We start from the raw sequence: 6,000 nt of genomic DNA on the forward strand, positions 1-6,000 counted from the left end.
CTCAGATGGGAAAATGAACTAGCTTCTGACCTGTATGTGCTATTTTTAATCTAGATAGTCTTATTTTATACAGTCTAAATCAATATAAATCACATAAAAGGTCTCATCTCTTGCATGAGCATCATTTTCTGATCAAAATATATTTTCTATCTCTATGAGAAGTAGCATTTCATCTTGAGAATAAAATTTTGATACAGTCTAGTATAGCTATAAAAATAACTGGTACAAATATGAACACACTTAGAAATGAATATCATTAGAAAGTGAATAACGTATAGTTGTTAAAAGGGGAAAATTCCAGGACTATTCACCTAGGTTTATATACATTTAATATAATAAATACATTTGTTAAATTAAACCCATACATCTCCATACATATATCTCCATATCTATATGAACCCATATATATGGATATTTATTTACATATTTACATAATAAATATAGGTTGCTGCAATAATTATTGTGTTTTTTTGCCATTACTTTCCACAACAAAAATTGCAATTACTTTTTCACCAATATATATGTATATACACACACACACACATACATACACACACATATACATATGTTTGTATATGTATGTATAAAATTTGTAATTGTACCTACTTAGAGATATTATTATTATTTGGGTAAAATTAGCTAATTAGCTTTGCTCAGAGAAATTTAAAAGCATATGTATTTTATTCTTCACAGACACCCAATAATTATATAAATATGTCAAATTTATCAATAAAGACATTAAACGAAAATATAATGAATTACCTTAGTTTACTCATAAATTATCAAATCTAAAACTAATGCTCACTGTTACAAAGGATGTTAAAATAGACATGCTAATATATTGTTGATGTCAGTACAAAGAGAGAAAAGTTTTTCAGAGAGCAATTTTCCAAGAAGTCTTAAAAATATCCATACCTTTTGGTCTGTGTATTCTACTTCTCAGAATGTACATTATAGAAATGATCAAAAATTCTGACCAAAATGTATAAGCATGTCAATCAAATCATAATTCGTAATATTAAGAATAGAAATAATCCTACATTTCCAATAGTGTTATAAAATAATAAAATAAATTACAGTCTATCTGTATGTTAGACAACTATATAGCATTAAAAATTACATTCTCAAAAAGTCTTAATGTCCTGGGAAGCTAAAACTATAAAGTTAATTGAAACTAATTATAAATAATAATGTTAACTCTGCATAATTTTGACTAACAAATTTAATATCAGCAATGTTTTTAGACTAAGTTTTATTTGTACTTGATTTTTTTTTCTAAATTTTCATATTTCTCATTTGAGATAGCCTACTTTTATTAATTGTCTCTCTTTTTCCTTTCTCTTTAGTCTTTAGGTACAGAGAGTTAAATTCATCTTATTTCTTAGTTCATTGCTATTATTATCATCAACGTATTTTATTTTTCCCTCAACTTCATTCCGCATATGTACATGCATACATGCAGATATTTATATGTGCATGTACATGTGTAAAATCTTAGGAACACATGTATTGTTATACTTTTTTTTTTTTTTTTTGAGATGGAGTCTCACCCTGTCACCCAGGCTGGAGTGCACTGCCACAATCTCAGCTCACTGCAACCTCCGACTCCTGGGTTCAAGCAATCCTCCTGCCTCAGCCTCCTGAGTAACTGGTATTATAGGCACGTGCCACCACACCCAGCTAATTTTTGTATTTTTAGTAGAGACACTGTTTCACCATGTTGGTCAGGCTGGTCTCGAACTCCTGACCTCATGATCCACCCACTTTGGCCTCCCAAAGTGCTGGGATTAAAGGCGTGAGCCACCGCACTCGGCCTATTTTGCTTTTGTAATGCAACAAAATACAAATTTGTAAGTAAAAACGTAGTCTATTTTTTTATATATTTTATTCTTTAATTTCTGTGGGTCCAAGCAAGTGTATATATATTTATGGGGTACATGAGATATATTGAAACAGGCATGCAATGTGAAATAAGCACACCATGGAGAATGGGGTGTCCATCCCCTCAAGGATATTACACTCTTCAAGTTATTTTAAAATATACAATTTAGTTATTAGTGACTATAGCCACTGTACTGTGCTATCCAATAGTAGGCCTTATTTATCCTTTCTGTGTTTTTTTTATAACTATTAACAAACTTCACCTCCCCCATATTCCCCACTAACCTTCCCAGTCTCTGGTAACCATCCTTCTACTTTCTGTGTCCATGAGGTCAAATGTTTTGGTGTTTAGATCCCACACATAAGTGAGAACATGTGATGTTTGTCTTTCTGTACCTGGCTTATTTCACTTAACATAACCATCTTCAGTTCCATCCATGTTGTTGAAAATGACTGGATCTCATTCTTCATTATGGCTGAATAATACTCCTTTTTGTTTACATACCACATTTTTCTTATCCATTCATCTGTTGATGGACACTTAGGTTGAACCATCTTTGCATCCCCAGGATAAATCCCACTTGGTCATGATAAATGACCTTTCTAATGTATTGTTGAATTGAGTTTGCTAGTATTTTGTTGAGAATTTTTGCATCAATATTCATCAGATATAGTGGCTTATAGTTTTCTTTTTTTTAATGTATCTTTGTCTGGTTTTCGTGTCAGGGTAATATTGGCCTGGTAGAACGAGTTTGGAAGTATTTCCTCCTCTATTTTTTGGAATAGTTTGAGAAGGATTGGTATTAGTGCTTTTTTAAATGTTTGGTAGAATTCTACAGCAAAGCAATCAGATAACAGGCTTTTCTTTACTGGAACTCTTTATCATGGCTTTCAGCTTGTTATTTGCTATTTGTTCTGTTCAGGTTTTGGGCTTAATGGTTCAGTCTTGGTAGGTTGTATGTAGCTAGGAATTTGTCCATTTATTCTAGATTTTTAAATTTTTTGGCATATAGTTGCTCATAGTAGCCACTAATGAACTTTTGAATTTCAGTGGTATAAGTTGTAATCTCTCCTTTTTCATTTCTGATTTTGTTTATTTGGATCATCTCTCTTTTTTTCTTAGTCTGGCTAATGGTTTGTCAATTTTGTTTAACTTTTCAACAAACCGCTTTTTGTTTCTTTGATCTTTTGTATTGCTTTTTTCATTTCAGTTTTATTTATTTCTACTCTGATCTTTATTATTTCTTTTCTTCTACTAATTTTGGGTTTGGCTTACTCTTGCTTTCCTTTTTTTTTTTTTTTTTTTTTTTTTTTGAGACAGAGTCTCACTCTGTAACCAAGGCTGGAGTGCCGTGGGATGATCTCGGCTCACTGCAACCTCTGCCTCCTGGGTTCAAGCGATTCTTCTACCTCAGCCTCCTGAGTAGCTGGGACTACAGATGAATGCCACCCACGCCCAGCTAATTTTTGTATTTTTAGTAGAGACGGGGTTTCACCATGTTGGTCAGGCTGGTCTCAAACTCTTGACCTCATGATCTGCCCACCTCTGCCTCCCAAAGTGCTGGGATTACAGGTGTGAGCCGCTGTGCCTGGCTGGTTTTCTAGTTCATTAAGATGCATCATTAGATTGTTCATTTGAAGCATTTTTTCTTTCTTGAGGTAGGCAGCTATAGCTATAAATTTTTTTCTTAGTACCGCTTTTTCTGTATCCCATAGGTTTTTGTATGTTGTGTTTCCATTACTATGTGTTTCAAGAATTTTTTTCAATTTCATATTTAATTTATTCCTTGACCCACTGGTCATTCAGGAGCATATTGTTTAATCTCCAGTATTTGTATAGTTTCCAACATTCCTCCTGTTATTAATTTCTAGTTTTATTCCATTGTTATCAGAGAAGATGCTCGATATTATTTCAATTTTTTTGAATATTTTAAGACTTGTTTTCTCACCTAACACATGGTCTATCCTCGAGAATAATTCACGTGCTGTGGAAAAGAATGTCTATTCTGCAGCATGGATGAAATGTTATGTAAACATCTATTAGATCCATTTGGTCTACACTACAGATTAAGTGTGATGTTTCTTTGTTGATTTTCTGTCTGGAAGATTTGTCCAATGCTGAAAGTGGGGTGTTAAAATCTCCAGCTATTATTGTGTGGGGACCTATTTTTCTCTTTAGCTCTAATAATATTTCCTTTATATATCTGGATGCCCCCATGTTGACTGTGTATATATTTAAAATTGTTATATCCTTTTGGTGAATTGACCCCTTTATCATTATATAGTGACCTTCTTTGTCTCTTCTCATAGTTTTTGTCTTGAAATCTATTTTGTCTGATGTAAGTATAGTGACTCCTGCTCTTTTGTTTGGTTTCCATTATCATGGAATATCTTTTTCCATCCCTTTATTTTCAGTCTGTGTATCTTTATAGGTGAAGTGTGTTTCTTACAGGCAACAAATCAATGGGTTTTGTTTTTTCATCCATTCAGCTAGTCTCTGTCTCTTGACTGGAGAGTTTAGTCCATTTACATTCAATGTTATTATTGATAAGTATGGACTTACTCCTGCCATTTTGTTATTGTTTTCTGGTCTTCTCTTCCTTTTTTTTCTTTCCTTCCTATCTTCCTCTAGTGAAGATAATTTTATCTGGTGATATGATTTAGTTTTTTTGCTTTTTATTTTTTGTGTATTCATTGTATGAATTTTAATTTGAGATTATAATAAAGCTTGCAAATACTATCTTATAATCCATTATTTTAACCAGATAACAACACTATTTGCATAAACAAAGAAAAAGAAAACTAATAAAAAGTCTATGCCTTAACTTTGTCCCCCAACTTTTTAACTTTTCATTGTTTCTACTCATATCTTATTGTAGTGACAATGTTTTAAAAAGTTGTTGTAGTTATTGTTGATTGATTCATCATTTAGCCTTTCTCCTTAGTATGAGTAGTTTACACATCACAGTTACAGCGTGTTATAATATTCTGTGTTTTCCTTTGTACTTACTATTACCAGTGATTTTTGTACCTTCAGGTGATGATTTATTGCTCATAAATGTCCTTTTCTTTATGATTGAAGTACTCCCTTCAGCATTTCTTGTAGGGCAGGTCTGGTATTAATGAAACCCATCAGCTTTTATTTGTCTGGGAAAGTCTATTTCACCTTCATGTTTGAATGATATTTTCAATGGATATACTATTCTAGGGTAAAAGGTTTTTTGTTTTGTTTTGTTTTGTTTGTTTGTTTTGTGTTTTTGTTTTTTCCTTCAGCACTTTAAATATATCATGCCACTTTCTCCTGGCCTGTAAGGTTTCCACTGACAAATCTGCTGCCAGATATATTGGAGTTTCATTGTATGTTATTATTTTTTTTTCTCTTGCTGCTTTTAGGATTCTTTCTTTATCCTTGACGTTTGGGAGTTTTATTACAAAATGTCTCCAGATAGTCTTCTTTTGGTTAAATCTGCTTGGTGTTCTATAGTCTTCTTGTACTTGGATATTTATATCTTTCTCTAGGTTTGGGAAGTTCTCTGTTTTTATCCCTTTGAATAAACTTTGTCCACTATCTCTTTCTCTACCTCCTCTTTAAAGCCAGTGACTCTTAGATTTGCCCCTTTGAGACTATTTTCCAGATCTTCTAGGCATCCCTCACTGTTTTTTATTCTTTTTTCTTTTTGTCTGCTCTGTGTATTTTCAAATAGCTATCTTCAAACTCACTAGTTCTTTATTCTGCTTCATCAATTATGCTATTAAAGGACTCTGATGCATTTTTCAATATGCCAATTGCATTTTTCTGCTTCAGGATTTCTGCTTAATTCTTTTAAATTATTTCAATTTCTTTGTCAAATATATCTCATAGGATTCTGACTTCCTTCCTTGTGTTATCTTGAATTTTTTTGAGTTTCCTCAACACAGCTATTTTGAATCATCTGTCTGAAAGGTCATATATCTGTGTTTCTTCAGGACTAGTCCCTGGTGCCTTATTTAGTTTATTTGGTGAGGTCATGTTTTCCTAGATGGTGTGAATGCTAGTAGATGTTCTTCAGTGTCTGGGCATTGAAGGGTTAGGTATTTATTGTAGTCTTTACTGTCTGGGCTTATTTGTAGTCATCTTTC

Source organism: Pan troglodytes, chromosome 1, assembly GCF_028858775.2.
Source record: "Pan troglodytes isolate AG18354 chromosome 1, NHGRI_mPanTro3-v2.0_pri, whole genome shotgun sequence".
NCBI lineage: Eukaryota > Metazoa > Chordata > Mammalia > Primates > Hominidae > Pan > Pan troglodytes.